The sequence below is a fragment of the Artemia sp. Qi Xiang Cuo genome, chromosome 6 (genome assembly GCF_049724085.1).
Source record: "Artemia sp. Qi Xiang Cuo chromosome 6, ASM4972408v1, whole genome shotgun sequence".
NCBI classification, from domain to species: Eukaryota; Metazoa; Arthropoda; class Branchiopoda; order Anostraca; family Artemiidae; genus Artemia; species Artemia sp. Qi Xiang Cuo.
In genome coordinates this window covers 34560248-34577926 of record NC_142799.1, presented here as the reverse complement: position 1 = coordinate 34577926, position 17679 = coordinate 34560248, and the positions used below count along the sequence as shown (strand labels likewise).

The 17679-nt window shown below is 36.0% G+C and overlaps 2 protein-coding genes across 4 annotated transcripts in view; one reads left to right on the top strand and one right to left on the bottom strand.

The window, feature by feature from the left end:
* Positions 1 to 17679, bottom strand: part of LOC148951156 (protein adenylyltransferase Fic-like) — a 464238-nt gene that overhangs the window by 92321 nt on the left and 354238 nt on the right. The gene's annotated exons all lie outside the window — the stretch shown is intronic.
* Positions 1 to 17679, top strand: part of LOC148951160 (TAR DNA-binding protein 43-like) — an 83705-nt gene that overhangs the window by 55431 nt on the left and 10595 nt on the right. The window lies entirely within an intron of this gene.

The window sequence follows — 17679 nt, the reverse complement described above, 5'->3', positions numbered from 1 at the left end:
ACATAAAAACAAATCGAAGTTTTTTTTTTTCTTTAAAAAAAGGAGAACCATTATTTTACCTGTAGACAGTGAACACCAAACATTTAGAGCAAGGCAGAATGAACTCTCCTTCTATTATTTTTATTTTTGCGAGTTTTTTTTTTAAAGAAAGGTAAGAGTTTTAGGTATAAAAGGGGCCTTACCTTCACTTTTAGAAAATGTTTAAGCTGAGCGTGATAAAAAGTTCGCTATGGATTGCTATTTTTTAAAGCCTAAATTTTGGGTAAGGTATATAGACGACGTTTTGTTATATAGGAAACAAGCGGAAAGGGATTTGATTTTTTTTTTTTTTTTTAGAATACTAAAAAAAATTATAAGGAGACTGAAATCTTACTATTGACTATTGCCTTTTTTGGATATTTTTATCTAAAGGGATCTTTAGATCAAAAGGATCTTTTGATCTCTTTTTGGATCTAAATTGCCTTTTTTGAATCTTTTGATACCGAGATAAAAGGATCCTGGAATTATAAAAGAAAAGAAAAAAAAACTTAGACATTTTGCTTGTTGTTGTTGTACCAGCAACGATACATATTTGTAAATTTTTTTCGAACCATCTGTTTCAAGCGAAAAAAGAGTAATAATTTGTTTTGGTTGAAGTTGTTTTAGAATAAGTATTTAAGATATAGTGGATATAGTGTATTTAAGATATAGTGGAGTTAGAGTGGAAACAATTTTGGCCCAAATAAGGCGTATCCAGCGAGGAGTTTGATATAGAAAATTGAATAAGAACTATAGAAAAACTATTTAATAGTCTCCCAATTTCAAAGGTAATGCTGCCTCACGGTGGCACATGTATCCCTAAACGTATATGCAGTCCATACAAAAAGAATGGTTATTATTGACGTGATATATTTTTGTATGAATACAATATGTATGAAAAAAGGCAATATTTTGTCTTTATTAGGGGAAAAATGAGAATAACACTTTCAAATCCTTGATGAGAGGTCCTTTTGATAATACTTAAGGTGGAGTCCTCTAACCTTCCTTAATTTAGAGGAATCAATTGGACTAAGCGTGTAAGATAGGCTCTAAGGGAGTGATACCTCCCCTCTTATTGCCGAAGTAGTAGATTTTTAAGGGGTAGTTCTTGAATTCGATAGACGGTAGTTTTGAATACGATACAAAGTTAAAGTTCATCATAATGACCTCAGTATGAGACGGCAGCCTTCCTCGCATATAGTTGAATTGTATTTTAATATGCTTGATTCCTAAATGAATCCTCATTCCCAAAGCACTATTGCAGTGAAGTTAAACTCTATTATGGAAAGGGTGGGGGGTGGCGGCCTCTCATCTGAGATCACCTTAAATGTGATATTAAAACGAACAAAATGGAGTTAAAATATTACAGTTTTTCAAATGAAAGTGAAGAACGACGTTAAAACTTGAACGACCAAACAAATCCTACATTTGGAGAGCCACCCCCATGAATCCCTCGCTCCGGATGCAAAAATTCCGACTTTTTTTCTCAATAAATGAAGAATAATTGCTCTGATCCAAGAACAGCGTAAAAATTTTTTCTTTTTATTTGTCTCAGTGCTGCCAAGAATGAAAGTGCTCATTATCTTTTTTGAACAATAAAGTTTTTCGTTCAAACGTTTTGAAAAGCGATCGGTAAAAGAAAAAATTATTTGTATTGCAAACTGTTTGCATTTTTTGTTTACAAGCAAGCCCTTGTTACCCCTTGTTTGGGGTAACAGTTTCTCGTCATATATGGCATAATTTCCGCTTATTTTAATTTTCAATGTCACTGCTTTCAGCTGAAAATAAATTGAAAAAAATAAATCAAACTGGAAAGGGATTTTTTATTTCAACAAAAAACATGAGAAACTATTCTTACCATTGTCTGTGAATATGAGGTAGACATGAAGGGGAGACGTTACGGTATTATAAATCTTTTCATAATTTTCACATAAATCGCATATTGTTGCTATTTTCGTGAATTCAAAGCAAACAAATTCCCGTCAACATATGCCTGATGAATTTCAAGCAGCATGTTCAAAAGTTCTTGGAAAAAGTATGAAATATAGCTTTTGATTATCTGTTTTAACAAAATCTTTGGATTTTTGGCTTGCATCTTTGGCATGTCCTGACAGAATTTTCCCATATATCCCCAATAGGCTAAAGTACAAGAAGTGTCCTTGATAAAAGCAGGGTGGTATATATCCCAAGTTTTGCTAAATTTTATGTTCTTGTTCCGATATTTCAGGATGCCAAACATGAATTACCTCATTTAGTTGCTTTTCATGATTTTTGTTATGTACTTTTAATTTTGACTCTTGATTCAAAAGAAGAGATTCCACCCCCCATAAAAGCTCTAAGAAAGCCATTCTAGAAAAGGATCAATTGACCAAATACACAGGACTTTTTATCCGGGAAGAGAGTGCAGACAAGCTTTGGTTACATGCCTTTTTGTGTTTTACTTTTTATTATTTCGAACTGCTCGTTCATTATTTTGTTACAGAAATCTCTTATAAAAATTTAGAATTTTTTTCGTATCCTTCTCACTGGCTGAAAAATGTAATTGATGAGCCTGTATTTTCTTTAACTTTAATACAAATTCGAAAATGGGTTTAACATTTGGAACTTCTTTTAAACCTAGGAAAGATTTTGCCCTCGAGACAGTTTATAATAATTTAATTTTAAGAAAAAATTAGTTTCGTTAGGAGAAAAGTATGTTCTTAAAATAATTCTTACCACATCACCAGGATAACAAGAATGGCAGACCAACACCTCAACTTTAGACGGTGTCATCGTTACGCTAAGCTAGTCAATAATTTTCCTTTATCTATTTACTAGTAGATCCGGCGGATATACAGATGTCAAGAGCTGGTCAGCTGTCACTCACTCCGATGTGCTTTGTCAATCCCTCGACTTTTAGCATTAAAAAAATTAGCGAAGAACACGATTTCAGAGTCTGATTATGTTTTCGTTCAGAATTTATTAATAAAGATACATTACTGAAATAATTCTACTTAAGGTTTATGTTCCTTGTGAAGGAACCGACTTTCCGATTACCAGACAGCTGTAACCTGCATCAAAAGGACAAGATAGTTATATGGTTGGATTTATTAGCTCCATATCTATCCATTCAATGAGCCATAATTTTGTGATTTCTTCGACTTATTCGTAGGAAACGGTCTAATCCTGCATAAAAAATGATTGGCCTAGTTTCGCATGTTTTTCATGCCTTTCCCACGTATTTTTCAATCTAAGAAAAACAACAAAAAAACGCAAATTCAAAATCTAATTTGACAAACGAGGAAAGCATGGAAAAATTCATGATTTTTTGGGGCCGCCCCTGTGTATGGGTAAAACGGAAGTTTTTACATGATTTCCGTCTATTCCTTCGTAACCCGTTTTTAAATAGCATTTTCAAAGTAGTCTTCTCAAAGTCCTCAACATTGATTTATGGAAGTGCTATGTAAAGTACGAAATTCCCCTGGTCATACAGGCGTTGAAACTTTAATTAGTGGGAAATGGTGAAAAAGGTACAACCATGTTTATAATAGATAATAACAAGGGTATCACTCAGGAGAGACAGAGAGCTACTCCATATTTCGAAGGGGAGCTACAAGCTCAAAACCTCGACTTCTATCCAAAACTTCTATCCAAAACGCGGAGTTTCTTTGTATGTGGTGCATAATTATGGTTGTTTGGTAATCTTACTTACTTTGACTTAGTTCCTTCCCACGCCGTCTGGCGCATAAGGTGGCAACGGAGCCTCTCTACGACGACCTCTGAAGAGCTTGAGATCACAGGTCTTCCAAAGATGTCCTCGCCAAAGTAGCCTTTTTCTCTAGGTATCGACCAAGCGTCGTTCTATGTCGTCCACATCTTCAAATGCCGGGGGGGGGGGGGGCAAAAGTCATGGGGAACCAAGCCATTGCCCATACGGACCATGTGACTCCAATATCGTCATCTACTACTTACGATTTTTTTCAACTATTAGCGGTTGTTCCGTCCTTTCACGTATGGTGGCGTTCGTAATTCTTTCGGACCAGTGGATCCCCAGTATGCGCCTAAGACAGTTATTTTCGAAATATTGTGTTCGTTTATAAAGCTGTTTTGTAACTGCCCATGTCTCACATCCATAAGTTAGTACAGAGAGGACATTGCTATTTAGGAGTTGGAGATTGAGCTTCAGATACTACGCAGCATTTTTCCGAACTATTCTTAATTTGGTAAAAGCATTGCCTGCACAAGTAACGCGTGCAGTAATTTCACGCTCGAGACTTCCGTCAGATTTGATGTGGCTTCCCAGATACTTAAATTCTGTAACCTCATCTAGCTCATCTGAACCAACATTCATTGGCCGGGCCGGGGTTGTATTTACGTTGTTACGCATAACCTTCGTCTTTTGAGTACTTATTGACAATCCAAGTCGCCCAGCAAAAGGTAATATTAGCCACCAATGAATTTCTTAGCACAAATCTCCCCAAGAGAACTAAAATCCTGTCTCTGGGTAATAAAAAGAGAAGAACTTAAAATAGTAAGAATTTAAAAGTACATTTCTCTTAGATTTTAAGGGAAAATGCAAGTTTAATTTTCCGCAGAAATAGAAAATGAAGAACATGCCACTGCAAATAGAAATTATATTTTGGTTCTAAAAGGGCCGGCCCTAGACATTTTTTGGGGGTATGCCGACTATTCTTCTCCCCCCCCCCCCCTGGTAGACCGAAATATAATTATACGCCCTTAAAGTAAGGTGTGCAGGGTTTTCTAGTAAAAAGCGTAACAATAAAAAAAAAAAAACTTTGAATGTGTATCATAATTTCAACTTGAATATTAAAATGGAATATGTCAATCAACAGCAAGATGACCTATTAAAAATAGAAAATTAAAATATGACTCCCAATTTATCGGTTGATCATACTGCTTATAAAACAATTACGCATACAACTTTTTATAATGGAAAAAATTCTAGTTTAATGTTTAAAAACTCATTGAGCAGTCTGTCCGTATTGAATTCCCTTAGAATGTCGTTTTCACTGGCCATGGATGCAAGCCCACTCAGTCGATCTTGACTCAACGTAGATTTTAAGTAAGTTTTTATTAACTTTAACTTGGTGAAACTTCTTTCACCGCTGGCAACTGATACTGGAAACGTCAATAGAATTCTCTGTGCAATAAAAGCGTTTGGGAATCTGTCCGTATAACCATGTTTTGTTATAGAGGACAAAGCTTGAGCTGGGGGACTCTTAGAGAGCAGCATTTTTACGAAAATGTGTAACTCCTCAAACAACTCGTCGCCATTCCCATCGCATTCTTCTCTATTACCCAAAACGATTTGAAGATGTTTATAGCTTTCTTCAATTCTTGTTTATCCGCAAAATTCTGCAAGCCTTGAATGTCGTAGAGAAATTTGAAACTTTTACTACGGTTTTCCATTTTTAGCTCAAATCTTTCCTTTAGTGAATTCCTTTAGTCAAATATTTTCCTTTAGTATTGCAGTGTCTAGCACGACAAAGAAGAAATTGACCTTAAATGGATGTTCTCCAGAATTTACAATTTCATCCCCTCATAAGATTTTTTTTTTTTGTATTGTCCTTCGGCGGACTGAGGTTTCTTTTTCAAATTCAGGAACAGTACGGTGTTTTTCTGCAACCTCCTTAGCATCGGTGATCATGTTATCTACTTCTTCATCAGATCTCATCTTGGTTAGAAATAATAGCAAACTTTTTATTAGACCCATCGAACTTTGCAAATCATTCGTGACTTTTGTCAACGACTTATTCACCATATTTGTTTTGTGCAGGATCTCGTGCCATACTACTAAACAACACAGAAACCTGAAGTCCCAAGACGGAGTTCCTACCAAATGCATCGACTTTCTGGTCTTGACAAGCTTCATATAAGGCATCATATACTTCTTCAATATGATACCTCAAAGGCAAAAAGATCTCAATTCTACTCTCCCACCGTGTGTTACAGAGTCTTTACTGTAAGATTTGAAACGTTATTAAGCAAAATACTCCATCTGTGACTAGAACTGGAATAAAGATGAAGATTTCTTCAATTGTGCTGAAACATTCTACTAGTAGGAATGGGCCAGGAGGTACAGGGGGGAGTTTGCAATATTGCCAGATAAGAACAAGTCTAACTGTACAAGATCACGTGTCACACACACACACACATTTACATGAGGGGGAAGATAAGTTCAATTTTTTCTTACGTTTCCAACAGAAGAGCTGGCCAATCCTGAGGACTAGGAATGGTTTCAATTAAGTCCAAAACCTCGTCTATGACATCACCGTTTTGTGCGCAGGAGATTCAGCCTCTCCTACAACAGATGTAGGACAAATTTCTATTTGAACACCCTGGGGCATGACGGTAGATGGAACTGTAGCATTCATGGGTGGGAAAGTATAATTGAATAGATAATCATCCATTCCCCACCCTGACATCGCTACTCCGATGGGTCTTCCACCTGCCCAAGTCCTTGATCTTTTCGTCGGATCAGTCTAAAATAGTAAAATAAAATATAAAAATGATTAAATTTTTTTGATTTTTTTCTTTGACTTTAATTCAAAAATTTGAACGTAAAAAAAATTTACTTCAAGACATTTTAAAGATTGTATGTCATTTTAAGACGCGGAAAAAGTTCGAAAAAAACTCCTGTTCAAAAAAAATTCTTCGTGACTTTTTTTTAACTTAAAAGGGCTTTTTTTCTTCGAGACGTTGTTTTTAGCTTGGAGACGTTTTTTTTTATACGTTTTTTCTTTGAGGCGGTTCTTTGTCTTCGAAACGTTTTTTTTCTTTGCGACGTTTTTTTCCTTCGAGACGTTGCTGCTTTTCTTGGTGATGTTTTTGTTTTCTTTGCGACGTTTTTTCTTTGTGACATTTTTTGGGGTTAGACGTTTTTTCTTAGCGAATCATTTTAAGACGTGAACAGTTCTTCGTGACGTTTCTTTTAACTTTAAATGGCTTTTTTCTTTAAGACGTTGTCTTTAGATTGGAAACGTTTTTTTACTTTGAGACTTTTTTTTTGCTTTGTGACTTTTTGTGACATTTTTTTTTGCTTTGTTAACTTTTTTTGTGACATTTTGTTTTTGGATTAGACGTTTTTTTCCTTGCGAATCTTTTTAAGACGTGAAAAAAATTGAAATAACTTCAGTTCAAAAACGAATGTTCAGAATAAAAAATAAATAAGAATCGGCTCAAGGGCTAAGCTCGCAAACCATTCAAAGGCAGTGTTTACGCACTTTTTGGTTTTGATATTGCTGTTTTACCGTCTCCCGAAGGTCCAGGCTCAAAATTATTTCACGAATTGAATTAAAAGGTTCAGGAACCACTAGTAGGGAGGGAAGTTTTTTTTTAAACTAAATATGATACATGATAGACAAACACACACAAGCCAATGACATAGCAAATGCTTGAAACCTATTGCATAGAATGTATTTCTAAGAAAATAATAATATCACTGACATGTTGGTTCAGATGGCTACAGCATCATTCATTCCTTTACCGTAGGAAATCTCAGGCCTCACATTCGATTGCTACATCATACAAAAAAATCATGAATTCAGTGAGCACGGTCGGACCTATTTATAGCTTACTATTGATTTCATTTAATTGTTAATTCATAAGGTAATATGTGAAGGTTTCTGTCAATATATATTTCTAAGAACAATTTATTAGATTCGACTTGTTCCAAAAAATTCCAGGCCCCTCAAAAAATTAAAATGTTCAGTATAAGAAATAAGTAAGATTCGCCGCAAGGGCTAAGCTCGCAAACCATTCAAAGGCAATGTTTATGTGCTTTTTAGTTTTGATATTGCTCTTTACCGTCCCCTGAAGGTCCAAGTTCAAAAACATATCATGAATTGAATTAAAAGGTTCAAGAATAACTATTAGGGATTCGAGTTTTTTAAAACTAAAGATGATAGACGATATACAGTTACCTGCAATTTGGTAACTAAAGGGATTGTAAATGTGTTTCGATAAATTAATCCCTTCCAAAAAGCATAAGACAAAAAAATAGATCACTAACCTGTTCCAATGGTACATCAGAATCAATATCGTAACTTCTCTTGCTAGACATAACTGTTTGCAATTCAATCACAGTTCAAACGTTTTTTCGAACTTGAATCATTGTAAGTTAGTCAAATGTCTTTTTGGAATTGTCATATTAACTCTCAATCAAATTTTTTATATCCAAACTCATGGCCAAAAAAATTGACCACACCCATCCTCAGGTAAAGGTCACGTCCGTTGCATCAGTAAATGCAGTGGAATTCACGAGAACCTGGCCTATGTTAGAGGTCAACGGTTTTTTAATGCTACCTGGCCTTCATAAAGTTTGTTGGCCCTGGACTCTATAGAGTTCGTTAGCCTTGTCCTTGACACGGTTCAGTACTTCCTAGGGTCACCATGGAAATGGGACCTTGGACTCTACCTACAAACTATAACTGTTGAGGTCCTTTTTGAATTTCTGGTATTTCTTTGTTCACAAGCTCATCGGAGTAACCTTTTATACGCCCCCCCCCCCCTAAGAAAAATCCTGGCTCCACCCCTGGATGTGGGGGGGGGGCGGGGTGGTCATCCTCAAAGACATAATTTCCGGACCTTTCAATCACGTTGAACAAAATTCCTATCTCAAAATTTTGATTGGATGTGTTTGGTTTAATGATTGGCGTGGGGGAGGGTTAGTTGTCCTCCAATCACTTTCGGCTATTAAAAAGGGCACTGGCTCTTTCAATTTCCAATCAAATGAGCTGTTTTCGAAATTTCTACAAAAACAAATGGTCATCTCAAATTTCTATCAGATGCATTTCAGAAAAATACGACATGTGGGGAGAGGGTATTTACCCCCTAATCACTCTGAATCTTTAAGGGCACTAGAGCTACTGATTACCAATCCAATGAGCCCCCTCTGAAGTCTATATGACCACCCTTTCTATATAGACCTTATATGTCCCCAGGGCATAACTTACAGCCCTGGCTCTGAAGGATGTGGGGGGGGGGGGAATTATCTTCAAATTCATAATTTCTGGACCTTTCAACTGCGGTGAACAAAATAGCTATCTCAAAATTGTGAATGGATATGTTTTGGGAAATGGTGGGTGTCGGTATTTGCCCTTTGCTCGCTTTTGACTGTTAAAAAGGGCCTGGGCCCTTCAATTTCCAAATGATTAATTCTTTTTCGAAGTTTTTACGATAACTCCTTCGATACGAAGTTCTCTTTGTCTAAAAAAAAACAAAAAAACATAGTGCCCACATTGCTCTTAACTTAGGCAGCCCTACTGTGCTACCTATGATATAAGAGAAAAGGTATTCCCAGAAGTTTGAGTAGTATTTAATAGCTGGATTAATTTCCTATCCTTTTTTGCATCAGCTTAAAAAAAACGCTTCCCAAAAAAATTTTCCAGAGGAAAGCTGACAACAATATTAAAACCTAAAACGAGCAAAAATATAGTCATAAAAACGGATATTGCTATAAATGAATGAATGAAACCAAAGATAATAAAAATTATGTAGAATTATAATTTCATTCATTATTATGAATGAATGAAACCAAAGATAATAAAAATTATGTAGAATTATAAATTCAAATTTAAATATTTCCTTCTTTTTATTTATAAACACAATGGGCAGTTTTTCTTAACTTGCTTTGCAGACAGAGTCGTACAACAATCCATATCTCTCAATTGTTTACCTCTATTCTGGCATAAACTAGCCAAGTTTTCATTCGTTTGGACGAGACCTGCGTTTGTCCTATTGTGTTTTACCTGGTTCCAATATACTACAAGAGAATATTCAAGAATTATTCATCTCCCAGCCCCCAAGGAGTGTCTGCCAAAAGTATAATAGCTATTCTAATGTGTTTGTCTCATGTAAATTGGAAACTCTAAATCGGAGTACATTTTCAGACAAAAAAATACATTGAAAAAAGAAGTTTTTCCGATTCTTTTATTTTTAAAAAAAATGGGGATTTCTGTTGGATATGTTCAAAATACCCCGAAAGCTTCTTTGACAAAGTCTCTGCGTGATCAAAACTGAATAAAGCATCGTCAGCAGTATTCGAGCAGAGAACCGTTTAAAGCAGAACTTTGAAGGATGTTCATACGAACTGTCAAAATTGCATAGAACCATTTAAAGCAGAACTTTGAAGGATGTCCATACAAATCTATCAAAATAGCATAAAAAATGCCCAAATAGGTGTAAAATAGGTTGACCAAATAGAAACCAAAATGGGGGGTCAAAAAGCTGTCAAAATAGGAGTAATGCAAAGCACTTCAACCCACATAATTTCTGGTTCCAAATGTAGGTTGTTGCGCCAGTTTCCCTTCCAACATCCCTTCCATTTAGCTTAGCGTAAGCTTAGTAGCGTATTTACGTTTAGCGTATGCTAAGCTTAGTAGCTTAGCAAGGTCACATATTTGTATGGTGTACCAGATAAATACATTCAAGTGATTAGTGATATGTATTAGGAAAATACTGATGTGGTTAAGGTAGGAAATGAGGTCAGTAGACGGTTTGGTATTGAATCAGAAGTTTAGTAGAGTTGTGTTCTATCCCCATTTATACGGATCAGTCCCGCTTTTTAGAGCCAATTAAATAAAAAAATTAGTTTTTTTTAACTGAAAGTAAGCAGTGAAATTAAAACGAACAGAAACTATTCCATATATGAAAGGGGCTCTCCCCTCCTCAACGCCTGTACAGTAATAAATAATAAATTAACAATAATAAATTATTGTTTTAAAAATAGAGTTGTGAGAAACAGTCAAACTTTAGTGTAAAGAGTGAGGCGTTAAGGAGGGGATAGCCCCTTTCATATATGGAAAAGTTTCTATTCGTTTTAAGTTTTAATGTCGCTCCTTACTTTCAGGTTAAAAAACTTGTTTTTTTTTATTTAATTTCTGAACGTTTTTGAATTAATGCAGGTTTTGATTTTGGCTCACCGTATATGAATAATTAAAACGAAATTTGCGTATTAATTTACTTTTTTTTGGCTAAACGGCTTTCTGAGAGTTGTTTAATTCTATTTACGAACGTTTGTACTGGTTACTTATATTAGGAGGTTTGCCCCCAAGTCAATACCTCGCTCTTTTCGCTAAAGTTTGAATTTCGTTCCAATTCTTTAAAAATTTTGTTCCAAATTATAATAAATAGCTCTTATGAAAGAACTAAAAAAAAGTTAGCGTAAAGAGCGAGCTATTGACTAGGGGGCGAACCCAATCATATACGTAATAATTTCTGTTCGTTTTAAGTTTTGATGTTGCTCATTCTGATCGTTTTTTTAACTAATGCTGGGAAATCCGGTGCCCCCTTCATAGCAATGTCCCTTCCTCCATGGAAAAATCCTCCCACATAACCCGTGACCCACCAACCCTGCCCACTACCAGAAACCCCCCCCCCCCGGAAAACGTCTGTATACTTCCCAATAAACAATACTATACGTAAACATTGGGCAAAGTTCATAACTTGCAGCCCTTCCCCCAGGAACTGCAGGGGGTTAAGTCATCCTCAAAGAAATAGCTATTATATTTTTCGACCATGCTGAACAAATTGAACATCTCAAAATTTTGATCCGCTGACTTTGGGAAAGAATGAGCGCGGGAGGGGTCTAGTTGCCCTCCATTTTTTTGGTCACATAAAAACGTCACTAGAAGTTTTAATTTCCGTTCGAATGATCCTCCCGCGTTATTATAGGGCCACCGGGTCGATACGCTCGCCCCTAGAAAAATAAATAAACACGTATCCGTGATCTTTCTTCTGGCAAAAATACAAAATTCGACATTTTTGCAGATAGGAGCTTGAAACCTCTATAGTAGGGTTCTCTGATACGCTGAATTTTATAGTGTGATTTACGATAAGGTTCTATGACTTTCAAGGGGGGGGGGGCCTTTTTTCAAAAATCCCGCAAATTTTCCTAGGCATGTAGCTTTTGATGGCTAGGACTAAACTTGATTAAACTTATACATTTGATATCAGCATAAAAATCTGATTATTTTGATACATCTATTATTATCAAAATTTTGTTTTTTTAAAGTTTCGGTTACTATTGAGCCCGTTCGCTCCTTACTTACAGTGCGTTACCACGAACTGTGTGATAATGAGAGAAAGGTTGAGATGGCTAGGACACGTTCTGCGGATAAATATTGCCAAAGAACGTCCTTGTTGGCCAATAACCTAGGGTCAAACGAAATGCAGGCTGTCCCGAACGGGGCAGGAGGGTTTTGTAAGGAAATATTCAAAGGAAATTAGAACTTCTTGGGAGGTTGTAAAGAGGGAGGCTTTGAATAGGCTGGAATTGAGGTGGAACGTGCGTAGCAGTGTTGGTTTCATGCGGCTTGTTGCTGCGGGGAGTTGCTACTAGTAGTAGTAGAAGTGTTATAAAATAGAAGTACAGGGTCAAGACGCAAAAATTCAATATTTCTGTTTAACTAATTATGTCTGATTCTCACCTAACTCGGTTAAGCGGCATTCACACGCGTGTAAAGCTAGAATCTCATGTCTAGACACGTGTCTGGCCAGAAATCAAGGTCTAGGCAACTACCGTTCCCAAGAAGAATTCAGTGGCTAAAACTACAAATTTAGTTTCAAATGGATTACAGTTCTCATTTCTAGCCCATCGAGAGAGCTTATGCGGGTCAAACCTTTAAAATTTTAATCCCTAGGCATTGTAATGTCTAGGCAATTACCGTTCCTAAGAAGAATTCAGTGTTTAGCAAAAACTACAAATTTAGTTTCAAATGGATTACAGTTGTCATTTCTAGCCCATCGAAAGAGCTTATGCAGGTCAAACCTTCAAAATTGTAATCTCTGTTTTTACTGTCACAAGATAATGGATGAGACAAGCCAAAAAATTGCCTTAGTGTGCTCCACTATTATGTCCGGTGTTGCGTATTTGCCTAAAATGAAAAAACAATTAATGAGAAAACAAAAATTAAATTTCAGTTTAAAAATGTAAACACAGATGATTAAAATATTGGAACTTGACACATTCTGGTTGGCTGTAATCGAAAATTCCTCAGGGATCACCAGTCCCTGAAGAATATATATATTATCAAACCATGTACTATTGTACGCTAACTGAATAAAAGTATTGTATTATAGCCAACCTCTCTACAATCTAAATTTAGTCCCTCGAATAGTCCCAGCCGGTACGCCTCATTAGTCAGGTCATAGCCTAAGCCACGTTACCAAAGTTTGTTTACCCTAGGGCAATAGTTATCTCCCTTATAAAGGGAGAAATAAAGGCATCTACAACAACCTCACCCTAAATACCATAAAATCACTTTACCACAGCTATTGGCGGTTGCAAAAACTGATTTGGGAGGACTAAATTAAATTTACTTTTTGAAATAAAATGGCTTTACCAGAGGAAAAAATGCGTTGCAGCTAGATTAAAGGGAAGCGCCCTTAAACAATTTGAGGCGATTAAGGAAAAAGAGCCAAGGACATTAGCACTCTAATTGAATCTTTTAAAACAAGGTTCATAGAAACGAGTGTCTCCCAGAGGCTAAGAACAGAGGTAGTGACATTCAATACCTCAACTAGCATCAGGGAATATGCAGACAAAATTTTTAGGTATACTTATAGGTATACTTACTGTATGCTTACAGTTAGCGAAAGGTGGAAATGACGAGACGGTAAAGAAAGTACAATTACTTACTTTTACCCAAGGGTTACCAAAAAAGATTTAAAGACTAATATTATCACGAAAACTAGAAAATATAGAGCAGGCTTTAATCCTAGTAGAAACAAAGCTAAGAATAGACGAGGCAATGAAAAAGTTTAACCAAATGTTAATAAATAACAAAGGAACCCAAGAAACTGTAAAATATGAAAGGGGACAGAAGCGGGTGAGCTTTGAGGAGCCAAATCGTTAGCCAAAAAGCGCGACGGGGGCCGAGGGTTGCCATCTAGGGAAGTAGCTGACAGATTCCATGACTTTGAGTCGTTAGCAGCTAATAACCATAGAAAATATGGGCACACACCCCCACCAAAGACAGATAGTTGAAGAACCAACAATGACAGATCAAGAATATTTAGAAGTAACCAGGAAACCAAGAAACAATCTAAAAGAAAATTTGATTGCTATTATTGTAGCAAACCAAATCACTATGCGGCAGATTGCTGGCATAGCATACGCAAAGAAGGCCAGACGTACAAGACAAGACACCAGTTTAGAACGCAGGGGGGCAGACATTTAGGAAGGCAGGGAACAAATAATACTTGGCAAACACCCAATAGTATTCCTGAATTTAGACCTAGAAATCAAACGGTTAACAACACCAAGGGTCAAAATAGCAACGCTGAAGAAAACTGGGATAATCCCAGAAACTTTTGGTCAAACAGAGGGCATTTAAACGGAGGGACCAACCTGTAAGGGTCGACAGAGCTGAATGATTACAAAGACTCCTATATAATGTAGATTGTTGTGATACAGATGTAAATAATAATAATCTACCGATTTTGCCTTGTTTTAAAATTGAGTGTTTCTAAAATTTACCGTTTTTCCTTGATACGGGTGCGTCTAAATCATTAATTCGAGAGGAAGTTTTTCCTCTTGAATTCTAGAGGAAGTTTTTCCTCTAGAATTCCGAGAGGAATTCTAGGGAAATAGCTGACAGATTCCACGACCTTGAGAGATTAGCAGTTAATAACTATAGAAAATATGGACACCACCCCTACCAAAGAGAGATAGTTGGGGAACCAACAATGACAGATCACAAATATTTCAAAATAACCAGGAAACCAACAAACAATTTAAGAGAGAATTTAATTGCTATTATTGTAGCAAACCAAGTCAATATGCGGCAGATTGTTGGCAAAGAATACGCAAAGAGGGCCTAACTTAGAAGACAGACCACTATTTGAGTACGCAGGGGGGCAGACATTTTGAAAAGCAAGACACGCTTTGTGCTTCGCAAACACCGGCTGATTTTTCGGAAATTTAGGCTTAGATGGAAAATGGCAATTGACGTTCATAGTAAAAGTTACAAGACTGAAGAAAGTTAGGATAGCCTCAGAGGATTTGGATCCCGTAGTAGGAATTTAAGCGGAGCAACCAGCCTGTAAGGGTTAATAGATCTGTTTACTCACAAAAACCCCTTCATACTTTAGAGTGCTACGATACAAATGCAAATAATAATACTCTACCGATTTTGCGTTGTTTTAAAATTGAGTGTTTTCAATATTTACCATGTTTACTAGATACGGGTGCATCAAAATCATTAATTCGAGAAGGAGTTTTTAAGAGGTTTCCCCCTAGTGTGAAAAATAGCGTAAGCAGATGCCAGAATACCCTGACATCAGTAACAGAGCACAAGCTGACAATTTTGGGGGAATGTCCATTAAAATTTAGCACAGGAGATAAAGAAATGACAGTAACGATGATAATATGTAAGCAGCTACCGTTTCCTTGTATTCTAGGGGTAGATGCAATAAGAACATATGGGATCGTATGGGAACCCCTGACTGATATAATAACCATAAACCAGCCAAGCGAAACTAATAGGCAAATTTGCGTAACAACAGACAAAGAGTGACGATTCGGATTATAACTTAAAAATAAACGGGAAAATCACAATAGAAGGGGGAACAACAGCTCAAGTGCTAGCGACATTAAATACCAAAGATGGGAAGTTTAAAACAATGGATACCGTGATAGGGGGACACACCCTCGAAGAATATCCCACAATTTTTGTTGAAAATCAAGTTATTAAAATTGAAAATGGTATCACATATCTAAAATTATCAAATCTAAGTAATAATAAAGTAAAGCTAAACCAAATAGCACTAGGATCGGCGGAAAACGATCAAATACAGATATAATATCATTAGGCAGCTCGGAGTTAAGCATAAATGTTACTAGACACGAGCAAATATTGTCAAAACCGCAACCGGAAGAAAAGTAGGGAATGACAAAAACTGATTTTTTGCAACAATTTAAGTTAGAAAATTTACCAGAAAATATAAAACCCTTGTGGGAAATATTCTTTGGGACTTTAGATGGACATTCTCGCAAGACACAAAGCGGATTACGGATTAACTTACTTAATCACGCACAAAATACCAACACAGGGCCCTCCAATTAAAAAAAATCACCGTATAAAACACCTTATCATTTAAAACCATGGCTAGACGACCAAATAGAGGAAATGGAAGAAAAGGGTATACTTAAAGAGAGTGTTAGTGAGTGGTGTTTTCCGCTAGTAATAGTCAGACAAAAAGACAATTACTGGAAACTATGCATAGATTTTACAGCGCCAAAGCTGTCACGGTAAAGGATGTTATGAAATTGCCCCGAAACGATACGATAATATATTCTCTTGGAGGTTCGAAATACTACACTAGTTTGCACCTCATAGCAGGATACTGGTAAATATCTTTAGACCCAGAAACAAAACACAAGGCAACAGTAATCTTAGATGATGGAAGAACGTTTACATTTTAACCTATGCCTTTTAGCTTATCATTTAGTCCAAACTGTTTTAGTCGACTGATGAATCTGGTGTTAAAAGATAACGAACCAGAAAGGAAAAAAGATACCTTGGCTTACGTAGATAATGTAATTTTGTTTACTGAAAACCTGGAAGACCATTTAGTTGGACTTAGAAATATAATGGGAAAATTTTAAAAAGCAGGCTTAAAATTAAAACCAGAAAAGCTAAAAATAGTAGTACCAAAACTAGTTTTTCTTGGACATCTGATAAATTAAGGGACCATTTACTCAAAACCAGTCCCTATTATGATCATAGAATAGTTACGACTAGCAAAAGATAAAAAAAAGCTTAAGATTAGTGTGCGGTTTGTTATAGACTTACTGACGATGTATAAAAAATGGTGTGACAACAGAAAAACTCTTAGCCGACCATTTAAAAAAATCAGCAAATTACAATGTCCAATGGACGCAATACAAGCGCTGAATAAAATAAAAAGGCAATTATTAAAGGCGCCAATACTTAAACTACCAGATTTGTCACAAGACTTCTATTTACAAACAGATGCTTCGGGGCACAGAATTGGTGCTATTTTATTAAATATAAATTCTGAAGGGGTAGAATCAATAGTCCAATACGCCAGCAGGTCGCTGAAAGAGGCACAAAGGAAAAATTCAACTGTTGAAATAGAATGTCTTACAGTTTTAATTTTTACAGAATATTTTCGCCAATTATCGCTTGGAAAAAAATTTATTGTGTGCGTAGACCAAAAATCACTAATTTGGCTACATACCATGCAAAATACTTCAGCGTGGCTTAGACGATGGATACTATGTCTGCAAGTGACTATTGTCACGTGACTATTTGTCACAAAACCCAGATACGGAAGGAAATTTGATAACAACCATCCAAAACGAACTGGGCGGGGTGGAAATAATATCTAATGGAAATATTTTGAATTATCGAGACAAAGATGATTTATGTTAAGACATGAAATTATTTTTAGCAAATGATATAGAATAACCATAAAACTTCAAACATTTTTTGAAGGACTTAGATGATTTCGATCTGGATTAAAGTAAAAATATGTTTAAGAAATATTAAGGAGCACCACTAGAATATAGAAAAAATTAATTAAAATTATTCAAGTCATTCCAAAATCGCTGTAAAGAGAATTTTTACACATGGCAAATGCAACCAGTGGCAGTCACACTACAGAAACAAAAACTATTGGTAGAACAAAAGGGAA